This window comes from Callorhinus ursinus, unplaced genomic scaffold, assembly GCF_003265705.2.
Source record: "Callorhinus ursinus isolate GAN/ISIS: 27379988/994484 unplaced genomic scaffold, GSC_fseal_2.0 scaffold19, whole genome shotgun sequence".
NCBI classification, from domain to species: Eukaryota; Metazoa; Chordata; class Mammalia; order Carnivora; family Otariidae; genus Callorhinus; species Callorhinus ursinus.
This window is the reverse complement of record NW_027397081.1, coordinates 16,598,714-16,621,956: the sequence shown is the minus strand read 5'-3', so window position 1 is coordinate 16,621,956 and position 23,243 is coordinate 16,598,714. Positions and strand designations below refer to the sequence as shown.

The 23,243-nt window shown below is 35.5% G+C and overlaps 1 protein-coding gene across 7 annotated transcripts in view; it reads right to left on the bottom strand.

Annotated features, from left to right (window-relative positions):
• Positions 1–23,243, bottom strand: part of ARHGEF12 (Rho guanine nucleotide exchange factor 12) — a 151,466-nt gene that overhangs the window by 103,221 nt on the left and 25,002 nt on the right. Inside the window, exon 2 of one of the 7 annotated variants that reach the window (XM_073903858.1) lies at positions 16,174–16,299. The exons of 5 other annotated variants lie outside the window; for them this stretch is intronic. The gene's annotated coding sequence lies outside the window, so the exon portion shown is untranslated. Of the gene's footprint in view, positions 1–8,796; positions 8,925–16,173; positions 16,300–23,243 lie in introns of those variants that run through there. One more of the 7 variants, XM_073903859.1, reaches the window with a different exon arrangement.

The following is a 23,243-nucleotide window of genomic DNA, read 5'->3' as shown; positions in this document are numbered from 1 at the left end:
ATATATATATATATATATATAATGGAATATTATTCAGCCATAAAAAAGAATGAAATCTTGCCATTTGCAATGACATGGATGGAGCTGGAGAGAATAATGTTAAGTGAAATAAGTCAGTCAAAGACAAATACCATGATTTCACTCATATGTGAAATTTAAGAAACAAAACAAACAAGCAAAGGAAAAAAAAGGGAGAGACAGAGACAAACCAAGAAAGAGACTGTTAATTACAGAGTACAAACTGATGGTTACTAGAGAGGAGGGGGTAAAGGGATGGGTGAAATAGGTGATGGGGATTAAGGAGTGTACTTGTCATGATGAGCACAGGGTGATGTATGGAATTGTTGAATCACTATATTGTATACCTGAAACTAATATAACACTGTATGTGAACTAACTGGAATTAAAATAAAAATTTTAAAAAATAGAGTTCTATGAATACTTAAACAAAAAAATTTAAGTCATGTGGTCATGTACCAGTTGGAAAGATTAAGTCAGCCCCAAGATTTCTCTACAAAAAGACTCCATATGCCATATGACTCCAGTGTGAGAAAATAATGACACAACGTCTAAAATTTTTTCAAAAAATTTTTATGCATACTGGAAATTAAGATACAAGGAATCTGTAGAGAAATAAGGAACCAAAGCATCTATGAGCTCTTCTTGGAGAAAACAAAAACAAAAACTACTTACAGACAAAATGCACCCAGTAAAAATATCCTCAAAATGAAGAACTCAGGAATGTAGAAGGCTCAGTAAATGGACTGAGGGTGAGCACAGGATCAATTAACATACAGAAACTAATAAATACCTGTAACAAAAGCCACCCTACTGCCATTCAATAAAACATTAGTATTTCCTCAATGGAGAATTTGTCTTAACTTTGTATCCTCGCTATACCCTATATGGTACTTCTGCACACAGTACTCAAAAAATAAATGCTTTAAAAAAATGATCATCTGATATATCACGCACCCAACCCAGCACCCCATCTGCAGGAATAAAAGCTCCCTGATCTCTGGTTCACTGCTATATCCCAGGGCAGTGCTACACACACAGCAGGTGCTTAATAAATATTTGCCTAATGATATAATGGGCATTAGACTCAGGCAAATGGACTTCTTCTATCTTCTGGGCTCTAAAGCTTTAATTGCTATCTGGGCATATGCATTTAGATATACCACTGGCATCTCAAATTCAATAAATCCAAAGCTAAATTCTTACTCTGACTCTCAAAACTTGCTTCTCCATCTCAACAAACAAACCTTCATCTACCTACCTGATCTAGTCAGAAATCTAGAAGTTATCAATGACACTTCCTCTCCTTCCCCACATCCAATGCACCCAACTCTCCATCCACCCAACAATACTTATTGAGCACTTACTACATACCATGCATTGTTCTAAAGGCTGAAGACAGAAAATAAGTAAGTCTTCTTTTTCATGGAGTTAACATCCATCATTGCATTTTACTGATTTTACCTTCAACAGATATCTCAGATTTATTTCTGGCCTTCGCCATTGCTAGCTTTGAGCTAGCCACCTTGTCCCAAGCCTAGACTATTGTAATAATTTAACAGGCCTTGCCACTTCTACTCTTGCACACATCCTCCGATTCATTTCCCTATACAGAAACCATTTAATTCCAAAACACAAATCTTAGTGTGTCCCTCCCCTGCTTAAAATCTTTCAATAATTTTACATTGCATTTAGAAAAAAAAAATCCAAACACCAAACATGACATGCAAGACCCAAATATAAAATACAGCTCTTGGGGCGCCTGGGTGGCTCAGTCATTAAGCGTCTGCCTTCTGCTCAGGTCATGATCCCAGGGTCCTGGGATTGAGCCCTGCATCGGGCTCCCTGCTCGGCAGAGAGCCTGCTTCTCCCTCTCCCACTCCCCCTGCTTGTGTTCCCTCTCTCACTCTATGTCAAATAAATAAAATCTTTAAAATACAGCTTTTGTTACCTTTCTAATTTCAACTTCCACCACTCTCCTGCTCACTTACTATGCTCCAGCTATAGTGGCCTTCCTTTAGTGCTTTACATGCATGCTTCCCCCAAAAAGGGATATCTTGCATGCTGCTCGATTTGGGACCCTCTCCCCACTAACCCAATTCCTGAGTATACTTTATGTCTTTGCTTAAAGGCTGTTACTTTAGAAAGGTCTTTCCTGACTTCTGTTCCCCAATTTAAATTAGGTTCCTCCTGTTACTGTCTCCCACAATTACCCTATTCTTTCTCTCTAACACATTTTATAATTATCTTGTATTTAATGTTGGTTTGTATCATTAGGCAACTCTATAAGTACACAGTAAATTCAGGCCCTGGCACAGCTCCTCAAGGTGTTCAATAAATATTTCTTGAATGAATTAATAATTCAACCATAGAAAAGAGACACGTGGAGAAATTCTAAGCAAGGGAAGAAGCATATGCTGATGTGTTTGGAGAAAATCCAAGTAGCTCAGAATGGCTAGAGCATGAGGGTTGGGTTGGGGGAGCGTAATAATGTCTGCAGAGGGAACTATACACCATACAAAGGAATAGAAAGGTTCTTAACCCAGACTTCAGCTTCTATAGGTATTGAACATTATGGGGTGAGGGAATCTCTAGAGACAGTCTCAAAAGAGGTCCATTAAAAAGAGGTCTCCTCCAAAGAACCACTGCTAGAGACAATGCAGGAACACTGACAGGTTTTCAGCCAGGCAGTAATATGATCCAATATGTATTTTAGAAATATCACCTTGTAAACAAAATGAAGAATGAAACCGTGGGCCAGGAAACCAATTAGAAAATAGCAATAGTAAAGATTTAAAAAATGATGAGGATCTAAACAATATCTAAAGCAATAAAGAAAAAGGAATAAATATAAAAAATATTACAGAAATAAGCACTGAACCTCTAGCAAACCTAGAAAAGGAGAAAGAAACTTCCAGGATGGGGCACCTGGGTGGCTCAGTCAGTTGAGCATCTGCCTTCAGCTCAGGTCATGATCCCAGGTTCCTGGGATGGAGCCCCTGCTCAGTGGGGAGCCTGCTTCTCCCTCTCCTTCTGCTGCTCCCCCTCCTTGTTCTCTCTCTCAATCTCTCTGTAAAATAAATAAATAAAATCTTTAAAAAAAAAGAAAGAAAGAAAGAAAGAAAGAAAGAAAGAAACTCCCAGGATTTTGGCTTAGATGACAAAACATTTGATTGTGCCAATCACCACAGAAAGAAATGCAGAGGAAGTTTGGGTAAGAAGCAGTTTTGTTTGTCAAGGTAACTGCAGGACACCATAGTAGACATGTCTACTAAGGACTTGAGTTCAGAGAAGAGACCAGTCGAATTCAGATTGAGATGACATCAACATGACAGCAGTGTTCATGAGAATAGGTGGGATTCCCCCAGAGATCCACTTAACATCACCTGTAAAATGTAAGGGTTAGACTCAATCTGAAAGACACTTCTAAAGTAATGTGATTTTACTCATTATTACTGATTTTTAAGAAATAAAAAAATCCATAAACTAACAAAAAGAGTTTATTACAGCTGATCCTTGAACAACACGAGGTTGAACTGAACACTTCTACTTACATGGGGATTTTTTCTTTAAAGATTTATTTTACTTACTTGAGAGAGAGCAAGAACGTGTGTGTAGAGTGGGGGAGGGGCAGAGGGCAAGAAAGAATCTCAGTAAGACTCCCTACTGAGCGTGGAGCCCAACCTAGGGCTTGAATCAGGACCCTGAGATCATGACCCGAGCCAAAATCAAGAGTTGGGCACTCAACCGACTGAGCCACCCAGGTACTCCAGGACTACTTTTTTGATAAATACAGTACAGCACTGTAAATGTCTTTTCCTTACCATGTTCTTAGTAACACTTTCTTTTCTTTCACTCACTTTATTTTTAAGAACACAGTATATAATACACAGAACATACATAATATGCATTAACAGACTATGTTACCTGTAAGGCTTCAATCAACAGGAGGCCATCAGTAGTTAAGTTTGGGGACAGTCAAATGTTATACATGGATTTAACAGCACAGGGGTGTTAGCACCCCTAACCCTCATGTTGTTCAAGGGTCAGGGTCAACTGTATTTTAAAATTCATATTATATATCTATAGTTTCTACTTCCTCATCATGTTCTTATAATATATCTGAACTCAACTTTATGTCACAACTATTACAGAGCAGGGAAAATACTAAGAAATTGTTTAGTTGTAACTTCTCTTGCAATGCCAGAATTTGGCAGTGGTGGAATTCTCTGTTAAAAAGAGTATTATCATAACTGAAAAATACTGAAAGTCTTTGTTCTTTAAAAAGGTTAAATGTGGTGTTTTCTACTTAAAATTTTTTTACTTAATTTGAACAAGAGTATTATGAATTATATTTCTAGTTCTTACAGCAATAAACATTCATAAAAACCTAACCTGATTATTGGCATATACAAAAATCTAGAGCTGACATCATACTTATGGTGAAGAATAGAAGGCTTTTCCTCTGGGATCAGGAACAGGACAGGGATGTCCCCTCTCATCACTTTTACTCAACACTGTAGTACTATCACAGCAAGTGCAGTAAGACAAAAAAAAGAAAGAAAGAAATACCAGGCATCCAGATTGGAAAGGAAGAAGTAAAACTGTATTTACATAGATTACATGATGATCCACATAGAAAATTCTATGAAATCAACAAAAAACCTACTAGAACTAATTAATAAGTTTAGCAAGTTTGCAAGATTCAAAAATCCATAACCAACTGTATTTCTGCATATAAAATACTAGCAACAGACAATTAGAAACTGAAATTAAAAAGATAATACCACCCATGATAACACTAAAATATTAAATACATAGGGTAAATCTGACAAAAGATGTGTAAGACCTGTAAACTGAAAACATACATGGTTAAGAAAAACTGAGACCTAAGTAAACGGAGCTATATTCCATGTTCATGGACTGGAAATCTCAATGTTAAAATGTCAGTCATCCACAAATTGATCTATAGGTTCAATGCAATTCCAATCAAAATCCCAACAGGCTTTTTTCCAGAAATGAATAAACTCAATCTAAAGTTCATATGGAAATGCAAAGGGCCTGGAAGAGCCAACAATTTTGAAAAAGAACATAGCAGAAGGACCAACTCTACTTGATTTCAAGACTTATTATAAAGCAACAGTAGTCAAGACAGTGTGGTAGTGGAGTCAAGAGAGACAAACAGATCAAGAGAACAGAGACCCCATGTATATGAACAACTGATTTTTGACAAAGGTACAAAAGCAAATTCAGTCTTTTTAACAAATGGTGCTGGAATATTTAGATATCCATATGCAAAAAAATACACAATTTATACCTCACACCATATTAAAAAATTATCTCAAAATGTATCCCAGACTTAAAAGTAAAGTTGAAATTATAAAACTTCTAAAAGCAAGCACAGAAGAAAATATTGATTGGGAAAATATTTCTTAGATACATATACCAAAAGCACAATGCATAAAAGGAAAAACTGACAGACTGGAATTCAAAGTTAAAAACTTCTGATCTTTGAAATACAAACTATATTATCAATAAAGCTATTTAAAAAGAGAGAGAGAATACTAAAAGAATGAAAAGACAAATCAAAGACTGGAACAAAATATTTCCAAAACAAATATCTCATAATGGACTCAGATCCAGAATACATAATGAACTCTTACAACTCAATAATAAAAAGACAGCATAACTAAAAATAAAACTTAAACAATTCATGAAAGAAAAACATATGAATACTAATAAACACATGGAAAAATGTTTAACATTAACTGGTCATTAGGTGAAATGCAATAAAAACTACAATATGATGCCATTATACACCCACTTACATGAATGAAATTAAAAATACTGACGATACCAAGTACTGGTGAGGCTGTGGAGCAACTGGAATATTGCTGGTAAAAACTTAACACAATATAGCCACTTCAACAAACAATTTGGCAGTTTGTTAAAAAGGTTAAAAATATACTCCTTCCACAAGATCCAGCCATTCTACTCCCAGGTGAAATGAAAAAATATGTCCATACAAAGACTTGTATGTCCAAAGTAAATTTATTCTTAATAGGCCAAAACTTGAAACAATCAAATGACTATTCAACAGACAGATAAACAAATTATGGTTTATCCATATGTTGGAGTATTACTCAGCAATAAAAAGTTATGAACTACTGATACATATAACATGGACAAATCTTAAAATAATTATGCAGAATTTAAAAAGTCAAACAAAAAGAACACATACCATGTATATATTTATACCATGATATAAAACTTAAGAAAATGCAAACTAATCCATAATGATAGTAACAGTGTTAGCTGGGGATAGGTGGGGAGGATTCAAAGGGAAGAACTGCAAAAGGAACAAGGAAACTTTTGGGGTGATGTTTATTATCTTAATTTTAGTGGAGAGTCTCCCCATTGTATACAAAAATCAAAACCTATCAAACTATGTATTTTAAACATAAATAGTTAATTATACAATTATACCTCAATACACCTGTTAAAATCTCAAAAAGCCTAATGTTCAAATGAACCAAAACTACCAGTAAGCATTATATCATACCTCAAGAAATATCTTAAGTAAAAGACTCAATGGTCTGAATATTTTCTACCCATTGTAAATGAAAGCATTTGAGAGTATACATAAAGGATATATCAAAGAGGAACTCTGCTACTGTGTTTGTTTGTTTGCTTGCTTAGGTGGAATAATCCAATAATGCTTTAGAAAAGTATTTTTAAATATAATATTGGGTAAGCCTATGGTCATCAATCATTTGGTATGGAGAAATTTCAGCAAACTTTAGTTTACCTGCCTAAATCTGATTATTTTATAGGTTCTCTTCAAGATTCTCACACTAATTAATGCTTCAAAAGATCACTGTAATAATAATTTTAGCCCCAACAGAATGTGTTGGTATTAAAAAGTACAAACTCACTTATATATTTCACCAATGTACTATACAAGTCTATTACTCATTTATTCATCCCTTTATTCAATAAATGAATTTATTACTGCATACTCTGTAGTCAGGCACTAACCGAGGTCCTTGCAATATATTTGGGGTAAAGGGAAGAGGGAGACAACAGACAATAATGATCTTAATAAATGTATACTGTAATATGTTAGAAGGTGATACACCTTGTAATGACACATTAATGAGGCTTATTTCCATAAGCCGCACATGAAAATCTCCTACACTGAATAGAATCACATGTTAGAGCTGAACTTTAAGGTGACTTAGTCCAATCTCACACTTGACAGATGATGTTAAATTATTTACAGAATCACCCAGTACTTGGCAGAGATTAGGATCCCTATCTCCCTGTTTGCTCCACTGGCATCACTCTTTGTGATGTCAAATAATTGTGATAAAATGTTTCAATCTGCTCATATGGAAACAGTGGAAAGAGTTTTGGGAATTGACTGGCCTAGGTTTCATGGTTTTGTTTAAACTACTTAACCTCTCAAAATATAAATTTCCTCATCTAAAAACAGGGATGGTCATAATTTTGTGACTGGGTTGTTATGAGGATTAAATGTAGCAGCTTATGTAAAATACCTACATGTTAGCACATGACTATATAACCAGTACTAGTATCCTAGCACCAAAAATAGTACATCATATGTATGAGTTTTTTATACCCCTCACTAGACTATAAACCTCATATACATCTAAGGCACAAAACATAATATAAACACTCAATAAGTAATTGTTAATTTGTTAATATTCTAAGGAGTCAACCAGCTTTCAAAATATGGCAAACAGTAGGATAACTCCAATCACCCTGATGGAGATGATCAAATTAACTGAAAGCTTCAGAGTATGCTTAAAAATGGTTTCAGGCTGTCTTTTCTAAACAGAGCTGTCTGCAGCGCTAAACACTTTTTAGTGTCGTAAACTATGGTCCTGAATCTTTCTGTCCACAAGAAAATAACTTCCACCATTCAGGATGAAACAAAAAAGGCTGCAGGATTTTATGCCACTTCTTTTCACATTCATGCCTCTGCTCTTGTATTCACAGATATGAATGCAGGAAAAAAAAAAGCAGAAGGCAATTCCAATGCCATCACATAGCAATCCGGCAGCTTCTTCATATTTATAACCAACATTTTAGCTGACAAAGGCAAAAATCCCACAAACCGAACAAAGGATAAAATAACTCAAATTGGTAAGAGTGTTTGGCATCATGGATATCACCTTTTCCAAATGACTGTATGTTTCATTTTAGTTTCAAATGAAAAAACAATCATGAAGATTACCCTATAAAAATATTCCCTTCCCCCCACCACAGGATTAATCCCTGTCCTTCCAAACCCCATCCGAGGTCCCTTGGGTATCAAAGGGAAACCACTATCCTGAAGCTTCAGATAATTAAATCACAATTTACAGAATAATAAATCAAAGTCCCTAGCTAAGATTCAAGAGAAGTTATGTCAATTCAGTTCTAAAAAGGTAAAAGAAGGATGCTGCTTCCTATCCTTTTGAATACAAACATCCCTGCAATGCTGGATGTTAAAACCTTTGTTCTCAAGCTAAGCAATTAAAGCACAGATTTTCAAAACTAGAAATTTTCTTCCTTTACGTCACATTAGGCTTTTTTAAAACATGAAAAAAACCTTAAAGGCTATTTTAAGAATAATGAACAATGTAAAGATACCCTCTTCCTTTCTCTCTCTGGCTCCTCTGTGACAGGTACATCCCTTTCACTGAAGCTATTTTTCTACCATTTTCCTACACTTCATACACCACCGAGAAAACAAAGACTGCTATAGATTACCTGGATCACCGGACAAATCAGCAGACAAGTAAAAGCTCAAAAGGCTTGTTTCCATGGAGTAAAAGAGAATGAAATCCTCACCAAAACACCATTCCCTTAGCAACCTTAGGCTTTTCCTTTATACATACACTCGACATCCTTGGAAAGGCATTTGCCGGATGATTTTACTGCCCACAAGAGGGATGATATGAAGAAACCCCACCTCTTCTCCCACCCCCAGGCGTCTACCATCATCACCCAAAGTCCAACACTGTGCTGCTAAAGGAAAAAAGCAAAGAACAGCATCCATGAACACGACTCTAGGTCACAACCACAAAAATACTTAAAAGATAAAGAAAGCAAAGATTTAGCTGACAAGTTTTTTAAGGGAGGAGGCTAAGCAGCTCCCACAAAATTAAAAATTCTTGTAAAAGATCTAATTGTAGAGCCACAAAAATTTTCTTCAGAATTTCCTGAATAAAGTATGATTTTTTAGAAAAACATAGCGTCTCTATGAAAAATGGGAGTTTCTCAAATATCTTAAAATTTTGTTACTGCTCCTGCTCCCTTCCCTAAAGGCAAATCAACCAAATAAATGAAGATTTACAAAAAAGGTCTCTTTTTGTTGGTAGTGTAACCCCCTCAACGACAATCTGGGACAGGCGGTGGGGATGGAGGAGGAACAGATAAAAAATGGGATGAGGAAAAATACTTTCTGCCCCAATAAGCCTAATTAAGTTTGTAAGCAAGGCTGGGAGGATTGAAATTTCTTCATGCTATTTTGTCTGTGTTTGATTATTGTAAATCTTCCCTGGTCTCTAACCATGCCCCAGGCATTCTGATGTCTGGCACTCCGTTAACTTGCATCCCTACCACTTACAGTACAATGAGGGAGGGACAGAGACACACACTCATTCAATTTAATCCCTGGAAGCCATGTAATTTTGCTAAAACAGTAATTTGCCTCAAATACTGCTCTCTAACAAAGGCACTGCCACACTAAGAAGACTCGTTAGCCTCTATTTTCCTTTCCTGAAGCATCAACCCAAGTTGACAATTTGCACACACGTAATTTCTGGGATTACTACATTAGTAATGAATGACAAACATACTCTTTGTTTGATAAAACATATTCCCTAAAACTTCTGAATATATCTAATTTTAAGTGAAAACCCAGTAATCATGGCACTTGCTTAAATTATAGCCTCGGGTTCTGTAAACTTCTAAACAAATTCACAGAACCTCAGAGTCACAGTTAAGTGATCTATGAAGAATCAGCTTCCATGGAACCACACCTTGGGGAATGCAGTCTGTAAAAAATAAACAAAGGAAGAAGAACCAAAGGATAGATAGATGAGTAGATTTTTAGGTTTGCTAAACTAGAGACTAATGATTTTAAGGCTTTCCCAGGACATTAACAAATTTACTGAATTTATGATTTATAAGTACTTAATAGAGAAGCAGTGATACAACTTACCACCCAACCATGTGACCCAGAAATCGCATTCTGAGGTATTTTATCCAAATGATGTGAAAATTTCTGTCCACAGAAAAATCTGTCTGTGATGTTTATAGCAGCTTTACTACCTCATCATCAGTGCTAAAAATTGGAAGTAACCAGAATGTCCTTCAGTGGGGGAATGGATAAACAGACATGATTCATTCATACATGGAATATTATTCAACAATTTAAAAAGAATGAAATATCATTTCACACAGCAATATGGGTAAAATTTAAATGCATTTTGCTATGTTAAAGAAGTCAGATGCAAAATCCAAAGATTTTCATATTGTTACATTCACAGGACACTCTGGAAAAAGCAAAATTAAAATAAATTAGACAAAAACACAGATTAGCAGTTACTAGAGATTAGTGGAGGAGAATGGCTGGCTACAACGGGGATGCCCAGGGACACATTTAGGGTGCACGACCTTTTCCGTACTATACTAGGGATGTAGATACATGACTCTACTCCTTAGTTAGGAACCACAGAACTGCACATTCTGAAGAGTGAGCTTCTATGAATGCTGACCAAACAACAATAAAAATCCATCAACCAAAATGTTGGAAGACTCCAAGATGAAATGTAGAACCATGATAAATGAATCTAACTTCATTACAAATTATGACATAACCGCACCGAAGGGGTAGGGGAGAAATGAGCTGACCTAACTAACTTTGGAAAGTGATGTTTTTACTGGAAATTGTAAGGCTAACAACAAAAATAAACACTGGACTCTAATTGGAAGGTTTGTTTCTCATGGGTACACAGGTTAACAGTCCTGAAATAGCTTTTCATGTATACTGGAGCTGAACAAATAAGTAAATAGATAATACATGGTTGGAGCCAAGTTTCTCACTGTGAAACTGACACATAAACAAGAAAGGAAGACTAGAGTGAACCCGGTACTGGATTAAAATCAGATATACCAGGAAGAACCCATGCTTAATACATATACAAATGGATACAAAAACAATTATAAATATGTGTGTATGCATAGGTATATATATATATATTACCTAGTTCTGTCCCTTGAGAGGGCTTAAAAGCATTGGCACCTGAATAGCCGTGAGCATACCCAGCACCCACAGTTTGGTTTCTAAATACCATTCTCCTATAAAAGGAGCTCCTTGGGAAAATGGCTGAAACTGGGGCAAAGAAAATATAAAATGAGCATCTCAGAGTACCAGAAAATAAGGAAGTACTCAAAAAACAAAAAATATAGAGGCAAGTGCCAACCTGAAAGCTTTTCCAACAGTCAAAGCTGGAACAATATGAGCAACAAAATAAAAACATAGTATTGGATTAGAACTCAAAGTATAAAACAAATATACACCAGTTCACACTTACATACATACATACGTACATAAATGGAGGAGGACACAAAAATCTTCCTTACAGAAGAATTCTGAATCATATATGTAGATACTTCCTCCTCCCCTAAGTGTGGATTGAATGTTAAGTGACTTGCTTCTAAAAAACAAAGTATGGAGAGAGAAAAAGAGTAACTTTAGAAGGGAGAAACCTGGGAAACACTACCTTAGCCAAGTGGTCAAAGTTAATACCACCAATGAGGTCATATAGATGTCATATAGACATCGTGTATCTCTGATACAAAATGAAAGAGCACTTCATCTCTGACATATTCTTTCCAAAAATGCATAACCCTAATAATAAAAAAACAGCAGCAAACCCAGACTGCAGGAAATTCTAAAAGATACCTGGGCCAGTACTCCTCAAATCTGTTAAGGTCATAAAAAACAAGGTAAGCCTAAGAAACTTTCACAAACCAGAAGAGATTTGGGAAACATGAAAACTGCACTGTGGAATCCTGAATTGGATCCTGGAACAGAAAAAGATCATTAATGGAAAAGCTGGTGAGATCCAAATAAAGTCTATAGTTTAGTTAATACCAATGTATTCTTAGTTTTAGTAGATGAACCACAGTAATGCAAGATGTTAACAACAAGGAAAGCTAGGTGTAAGGTATATGGGAGCTCTCAACACTATCTTTACATCTTTTCTGTAAATCTAAAAGTACTCCAAAATAAAGAAGTTACTGAATAACTAGTATATAATGCTAGAAAATCAGTATAGTAAGTGCTCTTAGGTAGTGACTTGGATTGTTAGTTAAAAACATTCCCACAAAGAAAACTCCAGGCTCAAACGACTTCACTGGTGACTGTCCCAACATTTAAAGGAAAACATAATAATAATCCTACACACACTCTTTCTGAAAACACATGACACTTCCCAATTCATTCTCTGAGGCCAACATTACACTCAATACCAAAACAAGCAATGACATTATAAGAAAATGAAAACCAATATCCCTCATGAACATAGATGTAAAAATCTTCATTAAAATACTAGCAAACCAAAAGCTATCAATATACAGAATGAATAATACATAATGACCAAATGGAGTTTATCCCAGGAATGCACGGTTGGCTCAACATTCAATGTAATTCACCATATCACCAGTCTAAAAAAACAACTATATGATCACCTCACTAGATGCCGAAAAAAAACATTTTACAAAATTCAATGCCTGTTAATGATAAAATATCTCACAAACTAAGATAGACGATAACTTCCCCAAACTGATAAAAGGCATCTATAAAAAACAAACACATAACATCACACTTAATGGTAACAAATTAAATGCCTTCTCACTATGATTGAGAACAAGGCAGGGATGTCTACATGTCTATGCTCACAATTTCTATTTAACATGTTAGGGAGATAAGACAATAAAGTAAATATATAAAAAGCTTACAGACTGAAAAGAAAGAAAATACAACTGCCTTTAACCACAGATGACATGATCATCTATGTAAAAGATCCAAAGAAATCGGAGTGCCTGGGTGGCTCAGCCAGTTAAGTGTCTGCCTTCGGCTCAAATCATGATCCCAGGGTCCTAGGATCGAGTCCCACATCCGGCTCCCTGCTCGGCAGGAAGTCTGCTTCTCTCCCTCCCTCTGCCCCTCTCCCTGCTTGTGCTTTCTCTCTCTCTCTCTCTCTCTCTCTAAAATAAATAAAAAATCTTAAAAAAAATCCAAAGAAATCTATATTTATAAAAAATAGAATAAGTTTAGCAAAATAACAGTACACAAGATCAATATACAAAAAGCAATCACATTTCTATATACTAGCAACAAATGAACAATTAATTTTAATTACCATTTATAGTAACCTCAAAACACATGAAATATACAGGGCTGAATTAAACTGTGCAAGACCTATACACTGAAAACTATAGAATTTTTTGAGAGAAAAGACTTCAATACATGAAGAGTGAGATTATGTCCATGAATCAGAAGACTCATACTGTTAAGATACTGATTCTCCCTAACCTGATCTACACTTGACACAATCATCCTAAAAAACCACAGCATTAAAAAAAAAAAAACAACAAATTGACATGCTGATTCTCAAATTCAGATCCATTCAATACAAAGGATCTAGAAAAGCCAAAACAATTTTTTCAGAAAAAAACAAAACTGGAAGGCTTACACTATCTTCTTTCTAAGATTTAAGATAAAGCTACAGTACTCAAGACATAAGGATAGGTGTATTGATCAGAAGAACACAATATAGAGATAGCATAAATAGATGCATATGAATAGGACTGATTCAGTTTTTAACACAAATGACAAGGTAATTCAACAGGAAAAGAACAGTCTTTTCTGTAAATAGCATTGGAGCGTACGACAAAACACACACACACACACACACACACACACACACACACACACACACACCCCTTAATCCTTATCTCACACCATATACAAATACTAACTTGATATATATCATGGGACTAAAAATAAGAGAAAAACTATAGACCTTCTAGAAAAAATGAGGAGAAAATTCTTGCAACTTTGGGTTAGGTCGAGATTTTTTCAGGTAGGACCCAAAAAACAAAAACTTTATAGTTTGCTTTTTTGTTTTTAAACAGAAGAAGTTGACAAATTGAACTTAATCAAAATTAAAAACTTCTATTCTTTGAAAGACACTGTTAAGGAAATAAAAAGACAAGACACAAACTGGGAGAAATATTTTCAAAACACCTATCTGATAAAGGACTCATAACTTACATCTCAATAATTAGAAGACAAGCCAGTTTTTAAAAGATTTGAAAAGACACTTCATAAAAGAAAACAAATGGCAAAAGTCCTCAATATCATTAATAAGAGAAATGCAAATAAAAAAATACAATGAGATGGCCATTCATACCCACTAAAATGACTAAAATTAAATAGATTGATAATACCAAGTGTTGATGAGGATGTGGAGCAACTGAAACTCTCCTACCTTTCTAGTGAGAATGTAAAATGACAGTCACTTTGGAAAACAGTTTTGAAAAGTTTTTTATAAAGTTAAACATATACTTATCATATAGCTTAGCAATCCTACTTCAAGGTTTTTACCAAAGAGAAATGAAAATGAAAATGTAAATCACACAAAAAACTCAAGTGCCAATGTTCAGATTTATTCAAAATAGCCCAAACTGGAAACAATTCAAATGTCCATCAACAGATAAGTGGATAAAGAAACTCTGGCATATTTACACAATGGAACATTAAGGCAAGAAAAAGAAACTACCATAACATGCAACAACTTGGATGCATCACAAAAGCATTAAAGAAGACAGACACAAAAAGATTATATACACTGTATGATGCACTTACATGACATTGTAGAAAAGGCAAAAACTCTTGTGACAGAAAGCAGATCAATGGCTGTAGGAAACTAAATGAAAAGATGCATGAGAGAGCTTTTTGGAGTGACGGAGATATTCTGTATCTTAATCATGGTAGTGTTAAAAACTGGATACACTTGTCAAAGCTCTTCAAAATACACAATGAAAATGAGTGAACTTTGGGGCGCCTGGGTGTCTCAGTCATTAAGTGTCTGCCTTCGGCTCAGGTCAAGATCCCAAGGTCCTGGGACTGAGTCCCGCATGGGGCTCCCTGTTCTGTGGCAAGCCTGCTTTTCCCTCTCCTACCCCCCCTGCTTGTGTTCCCTCTCTCGCTGTATCTCTCTCTGTCAAATAAATAAATAAAATCCTTAAAAAAAAAAAAAAAAGAAAAAGAAAATGAGTGAACTTTATCATAGGTAAGTTGTATCTCAAAGTAAGTTAATTTTTTAAAGATAAAATGAACAGAATTAAGTCCAGAATTTATTTTATTATTTATTTATTTGAGAGAGAGAGAGAGTGTGTGTACACGAGAGCATGTGTGCCTGTACACACTTGGGCGGGGGGGCAGACAGGGAGGGAGAGGGACAAGCAGAGCGCGGAGCCTGTGTGGGGCTTGATCTCAGGACCCTGAGATTATGACCTGAGCCAAAAGCAAGAATAGGATGTTTAACCAACTGAGCCACCCAGGCATCCCTAAGTCCATAATTTAAATAGCTGATAAATTGACTAATTTCTCTAACTCCCTACCTAAAATATAAAACTTAAGTTATTGCTTTAACATAAAATCCTTAGAATTCCATAGAAAAATAAACCTTTACTTCAAAAATAAAACTTGAAAGGCTGAGCATTTTAAAAATTTAATTCTTAGCTCTGAACGTGTTATTTATAAAAATATTTAACATTTCAATGAACACTATATCAATATGATGACCTACTTCAATACCTAAAGCCCAAGCAATTACCAGAGCAATTCACCCAACTAGGATATTCTTACCAGAACATTACAAACACTTCTAAAGAAACCTGATGAACACTACATTAGCCAGGTGACCAAGGTCATCAACAGTCATAAACCATGTTGATATGATGAAAATGACACTATACCTCTGTTATCTTTCTTCGAACAACTCATTAACTCCAGTCTAGTCAGAGGAAAACAGACAAATTTCAATGTAGAGGAATATTATAAAATACCTGACGAGTACTCCTCAAAACTGTCAAGATCATCAAAAACAAGGTTAAGTCTAAGAAACTGTCACAGCCAAGAGGAGCCAAGGGAGACATGACAACTAAATGAAACGTGGTATCGTGCATGGGATCCTGGAACAGAAAAAAGACAACAGGTAAAAACTAAGGAAATCAGAATAAACTTTGGACCTAATGAATAATAATGTATTAAAAGTCAGTCATTAATTTTAACAGAAGTACCATACTAATGTAGTACATTAATAATAGGAGAATCTGTGTGCAAGTATGAAGTACATGTTCCTCTCTACTAGGTTTTTAATTTTTCTGTAAATCTAAACCCGTTCTAAAAAATAAACTGTTAAAAAAACATTCGTCCCCCCTCCACTACCAATTAAAAAAGTCCATCGCAGCAGAAGAACTTAGAACACTACAGGAAAAGGAAAGATACCAAGGGAAGAGAATCAAGAAAAAGATTGTACAGGTTATTAATTTAAAGAACATCAGTACAGCTTGGGTAGAAAATTGTGTTATAAAGCTTTTCTTTTCTTTCTCGCTCTCTTTTTTAACTATTTAGTGGAACAAGAGAAAGCATAAAAAGAAAGGTCAAAAGATGACCTAACAGGGATGTTAAAAATACTCTTCCCACTGCTTACACAGCTGTACTGGTGTTTTGACGTCAATCTCAAGACTCCCATGGATTATAACAACAATTCCTTCTTTGGTGTTTGTTGTATAAATTTCAAAGTGAAATCCAGTTGTTAATGAATGTTCACAGTTTCCATGATGAGAAGACTAATTTTGCTTAAAATCTGAGAAATACAGTGGCTAACAATGGGGGGAGGAGAAATGGAGAGAGTCATTTTGAACATGCTCATTTGAGTTTAAAGGAAGTCTTCTCTCTCAGCCCATTAAGTCATTTATCTCTTCATTCTTAATCTTCATTGGGAAACTAAAGTGAAATACCACTCTCTTTCATTTCTTTTACAAATCTGAAAAAGATTTGGTTGGGTAAAAGCAAATTATTAATATGCCTTCAACTGAGGACTGATACCCAAAAATGTGTGAAATTTCAGTCTGCAGTATCTGCTTTGTATGGTAGATTTAACTTAATAGTGTTATATTAGTGATTTGAATCACTAATCAGTATGATTCGATGTAATCAGTTATTCATAAAGGCACATTCTTTGCAAAAACCATCATATAAAATCTTCACTATCCCAAGAGAAATGTGTTCTTAAAAATTCTTTTTTTCTAAACTTGCAACTACGTAAGAACTGATTGTTATACCAAAATACACAAAGTTAATCTAGCACTTTGGAAGGTAATTTCTGCTATGTTGTATTCCTTTTTTAAAAATATTTTATTTATTTATTTGAGAGAGAGAGAGTGGGGGAAGGAGCAGAGGGAGAAGGACAAGCAGACTCAGAGCTGAGCCTGGAGCCTGATTCGGGGCTCCATCTCACAACCCTGAGATCATGACCTGAGCTGAAATCAAGAATCGGAGGCTTAACCGACTGAGCCACCGAGGCATCCCATGCTGTATTCTTAGCTTTGTGAACCTTTGGAGCTGAGCAGAAAAATCAGCCAGAGACTCTCAGTTCAATAAAGCTGTTTTTAACCAAGTATCCTAACATTCACATACATATTTAGCTGTACACAACAATCCCAACTTTATCTCCAGAAGTACCTCCCTACTCTTTACTGGTGATTAAATCAAAAGGAGTGAATGTTTCTTCTCTACCCAAGGAAAAAATAGCCAGCAATATCAAAATTACAGAACTGTTACGGACATTTTTTTTTAAAAGTTCTAACTATACAATTCATTTTTTATGAGAAAAAGCATATCTAAAAAAGTCAAAGCATCTCTCCTACACTGAACAAAAGTTACACTCTGAAATGATCATCGGAGAAGGACCCAGGAGACATGCAGGAGGAGGTGGTTAATGACAGCATAATAAAGGAAAACATTTGACTATGGGTAACCATAAAAATACACTTTTCATATTTTAATTTTGTTCTCAAATTAATTTCCATCACTATAAAAAAATAGTTGTTCACTGAAAAGAATATGGAAAAGAAACGGGAAAGGAAGAAAACCACCTAAAGTCTTACTACCCATCATTATTCTACTAGTTAAAGAAATTATTATATAGCTATATAATAAAATAAGGTACAGTCACAAAGCATAGGCACTCACACAGAAATAAAACATATTTAAAAAGTACATTCCTAAATGAAAACTTAAGTTACAAAACAGTACATATAATTTCATTTGTGTAAAGCAAATTAATAATTGCTACATCTGGTAAATGAGATTAAGCAAATGGGTGAAGACAGGGAAACTGTCACTTTATACTTTCTTCTATGGTCGAAAAAGATTAAACTATAGGTTGTGGGGCGCCTGGATGATGCAGTCAGTTAAGCGTCCCACTCTTGGTTTCGGCTCAGGTCATGAGCTCAGGGTCCTGGGATCTGGCCTGAATCAGGCACTCATCGTGGAGTTGACCCTCCCTCTGCCCCTACCCCCCCTCTCAAATAAATAAATCTTAAAAAAAAAAAAACTATAATCTTAGTACTGAAGCTAACAGGTATATGAAGGTTCACTATGCTATTCTAACTTAACGTACGTCTAAAATTTTATATTATAAAATCACGTAAAAGTGTACTTTACATATACTTCTAAGGAAAAAAAGTGTTTGAGACTAGTTTCATCCCAAAGAGCCTTTTGTTTGTGTCTGCATTTGTTTTTAATTCTAGAGGTAGGTATCTCAGCTAGCTTCCCCCTTAAACAAAAAATTACCAACCACCTACAATTTAATAATTAAAAAATATACTGTTCAAAATCCCTTGAAGTAGATATTATAGTAGATATTACAGATAAAGAGAGAAAAGCTAAGTCAGAGAGGCTAAGTAATTTTAAGGTCACTCAGCTAACAAATGGTAGAGACAGAATTTGAAAACAGACATATTGGATTGTAAATTCTGTTTTCCATCAAAAGTTGGAAAATTTTGTGGGGAAAAACCTTACAAAAACTGAGCACCTGTCTTATCTCTAAGAAACAAACTTCAGTTTCCCATAAATAAATCTTTCAAATCCAAGAAAGGATTCCTATACTCTATTGCTCATTTGCCTAGGAAGATCAAGGAAATTATAATTATATATGAACTATATATAGTTTATATATATATAAACAATATAAACTATATTGGAAAGCAGATTGAACCCTGCAAAGCAAACTGATTAGTAACCCTGGGGCAAAGGTCTGCCAGAAGAACTCTGTATTGGGCTGGTATATGACACAGTGTGTGTACTGAAGCACAGAGAAATATAATTCAGAGGCATTAAATAATATCAAGCCCATGTTAAAGATGGTATCTCTACTAGAATATATGAGAACTTTACTTCCTGAATACAAAAGAAAACCTCATCAGCAGATCAGAGCAGTAAACAGTTCTACTGAAACCCAGATGGCAGTGCTGATGGTGACCCCTTAAATGAGGTAATTTACAATCTTTTGTAATTTACAAGGCATCTTTACTGTAGTAGTGGTTACTTTGTAGTTACTACTACTTATCTAGTGTTCTCTTAAAAACTTTAGTGGCTTTCAGGGTGCCACCAAAACTTCCAATATTCAAAAGTATGAAGGTAACATAAAAATGTTTAGAGTACCACTTTTCTAGATTTTAATCCAAGTTTGTGCCTTATAGATTATAAAATATACAAGTAACAGTAGCTTAGTCCATGAAAAGGATAGTTTTGGTGATTTACACTCTTATCCCTTCAGGTTTTTACTAGAGGTCATTAGAAAAGACATTTAAAAAGTTGCTCATATGGGGTGGCTGGGTGATAGACATTGGGGAGGGTATGTGCTATGGTGAGCGCTGTGAATTGAACAAGTCTGTTGAATAACAGATCTGTACCTCTGAAACAAATAATGCAATATATGTTAAGAAAAAAGAAGAAGAAGATAGCAGGAGGGGAAGAATGAAGGGGAGTAAATCGGAGGGGGGAGACGAACCATGAGAGACCGATGGACTCTGAAAAACAAACTGAGGGTTCTAGAGGGGAGGGGGGTGGGGGGATGGGTTAGCCTGGTGATGGGTATTAAAGAGGGCACATTCTGCGTGTGGAGCACTGGTTGTTATGCACAAACAATGAATCATGGAACACTACATCAAAAACTAATGATGTAATGTATGGTGATTAACATAACAATAAAAAATTTAAAGAAAAAAGTTGCTCATAACTTGTTATAAAACTGTTGCAGGAGACACTGAGCCCATTTTTGTCTTGAAATCTATGTGAATAGTAATTTGTTATGAAGTTAATGACAAACAATAAAAATTTGGCTTGTTATAAAGGAGGAAATACACCCACTAACAGCCAAATCATATTTATCTTTTTCCCACAGCACCCTGATTTTTTAAAAAAAATTTTTTGATTTATTCAAGCTAGTTAACATATAGTGTATTATTATTTTGCGGGTAAAATTTAGGCTTCATCCATTGCAAACAACACCCAGTGCTCATTACATCACATGCCCTCCTTAATGCCCATCACCCAGTTACCCCATCCCTCCGCCCATCTCCCCTCCTGCAACCCTCAGTTTGTTCTCTATAGTTAAGTGTCTCCAATTTTTTTTTTAAGATTTTATTTATTTATGTGACAGGGAGAGATAGCACAAGCAGGCAGAGTGGTAGGCAGAGGGAGAGGGAGAAGCAGGCTCCCCACTGAGCAGGGAACCCGATGCGGGGCTCGATCCCAGGACCCCGGGATCATGACTCGAGCCGAAGGCAGACGCTTAACCCACTGAGCCACCCAGGCGCCCCTCCAATTTTTTTTTAAGTTTTTAACCCACAGCATCCTGAAAGCGGAAAAGCTTACTCACAATGGTTGTATCAACCCTCATAATTATATTTGCATTTCCATTGCTGTAAAAACTTGATCTTCTATTTTCATTTAATGTCTTTAATTGGGATCTGTGTGTGTCTGTGTGTGCATGTGTGTTCTTTATTATAAACTATTTCACATCCTTTGGGATGTGATATAGGGTATAAGCATTAAAAATAATTTTTAGGGGTGCCTGGGTGACTCAGTTGTTAAGGGTCCAACTCTTGATCTCAGCTCTAGTCTGATCTCATGGTTATGAGTTCAAGCCCAAGGCTGGGCTCCACACTGGGTGTGGAGCCTACTTAAAAAAATAAAATAAAAATAATTTTTAAAAGTCAAAATAAGCTTATGTATTCAAGGTATTTTTCTTTAATAGTACTGATTTTAATAAATATCTATAGTCATATTAAAATTAGATGTTACAGCTAATTGAGGCTTCTATTTAATAAAACTGAGAAAGCACAGGTTTTTCCTTTTTTTAATTTAGAATTAACTCACTGAAAGAATATTCTTATATTCCTCCAAAATCCTACTTTTGTGAAAATTGCATCACTCCAATTAATCTCTATAAAATGATAAATGTAGTACTTAAAAGGGCTTATGCCACCAGTTCACTGACTTAAAATTCTCTAAAACTTATCAGCAAGCACCAGTTCCGAAATAGCTGTCCCTAATCTCTGATATTTAAGTTTTCAATTAAAAACAAAAGATTTGTGTGTACACTTCTGTAGTCATTAGTCACCATATAAGATCACACTGCTATCATGGAAATAGCTAGAAACCAAGGACAAAACCAATTCTACTTTTTCAGCAGCTAAAGAATAACACCTATGTATTATAAATGCTGGAGGCCAGTTGATATTTATTATAAAACTTTTCTAAAAGGGAAACATATGTAGGAAAAAACACAGGTTTTGGTATCAGTGAGACTGAGGTCAAAATCTGGCACAGCTGTTCAATGCTCTGGGTGACCCTGAGAAGCTTACTGAACTTCACTGAACCTCTATTTCCTCACAAATGATTAAACTAAGGACTTGCTTTACAGGAATGTTGTGAGGATTACATGAGATAAGCATACAGCCCAGTGCTAAGGACATACCAGGTAATAAACAAATGCTGATTCCCTTTCATAAAAATGCCTCTCAAATAAAAGATAGTATCTTAAATTCCACATTCCACCAAAGTTTTCTTCTCTATTCCACAATGCAACCTTTGGGTCTTATTTTATCATTAAAAAGCATTCCAGCATATTTTTAAAAATTATTAAAAGCATGTAAACAATGGGAATAATCTTTTTGTGCTTTTTTATAATCCTTGGAAAAGTCCCACTGACATATTTTCCCCCCAAACTACAGAAAAGTCTCAAAAGTATTCACATAGCACAACAGTTCTGAGATGTGAATAGCAGAACGGCAGATGAGTCATATACTCTTTCCCTCCCATGCGGTGGGATTCCTACTTGTGTAATCCCCAAAAGAATCAGATGCAGTATGTCTACTGCAAGTAAGAAGCAATGAAGCTTCCTAAAACTCTGCTTTGCCATAATGTAGTTGTATCCAGATAAAATCTTTTTTCTATTTGTTTCTATCCACCTATTTGGAATATACGTTATCATGTGACCTCCAAGAAAGGAAGACAGGTAAGTTTAGAAGTACGTAACCGGAGTCAGGATTTGGGGGTCAGACAGTGGTCATATTAATTTACCTGCTGCTCACGGTCAGAGAAGGGAAGAGATCAGCTCATACTTTTGTGGAAAAATAAGGAACCTCATATTTGATACACAAGAACAGAGCATTCACTGTATTATTTTATTGCCCACAGCATCATGAAAAGATTTTAAAAAGAAATCTAATGTAACTCTCCCAAAGCAGATACATTTAAATTTAAGGATTTTATTTATTTATTTGAGAGAGAGAAAGAGTACTAGCGAGAGAGCACAAGCAGGGTGAGGGACAGAGGGAGAAGGAGGAAATCTCAAGCAGACTCAGTGCTGAGTGTAGAGTCCGACACGGGGCTCAATCCCACGACCCTGAGATTATGACCTGAGCCAAAAACAAGAGTCAGACACCCAACCAACTGAGCCACCCAGACATGTTTAAATTTAAATTAAATTTGGAGTCATCAAGAAGGATATTGTTTTGTTTTTAACTGACCCTTTTTCCAGAGTCTTGCAGTGGAGGGATAG